Here is a 525-nt window from a genome sequence, read left to right as displayed (position 1 = left end):
CTTATTGGACATGTTGAAAAGTAGGAAAATACTATATACTCTTGTATTATTGAGGCTTACTCTAACTTAACAAGCTTAGTTTTGAATTTTGAATCCACGGAAAAAATGTCTCGTGAAATGTAAAGTGCAAGAAAATTGTACCATTGTTTCCCAAAGGGAAAACAAGATAAAACAAAAACTCTAGCGAAATTGTATTTTTATGATTTTTACGTAGTAAATATATATAACTTTATGTTACTGGTGTTATTGTTATCGGTAACATTATTATCAGTGCTATTATTCCTTACATTGTATTATTACTGGATACTTTAAACTGCTATTTACCTGGGTATACTTTTTAGGTAACGAAACGAAAATCTTTAAACATTTTTTTTTCCATGCTTAAAGTCAAAAGTAGCCGTGTTTCATATATGTAGTGTTCGTCTACGTTTACTTATGTATATATCGTCTATTCTCTTAGGCCTAGTTGTGTAAGCATTTTGATAAAAAGAAATATGTCATAGGTCAAACCACTAAGGAATATAT

Source organism: Limulus polyphemus, unplaced genomic scaffold, assembly GCF_000517525.1.
Source record: "Limulus polyphemus unplaced genomic scaffold, Limulus_polyphemus-2.1.2 Scaffold1034, whole genome shotgun sequence".
Taxonomy (NCBI): Eukaryota; Metazoa; Arthropoda; class Merostomata; order Xiphosura; family Limulidae; genus Limulus; species Limulus polyphemus.
Note: the sequence above shows the minus strand (reverse complement) of the source record.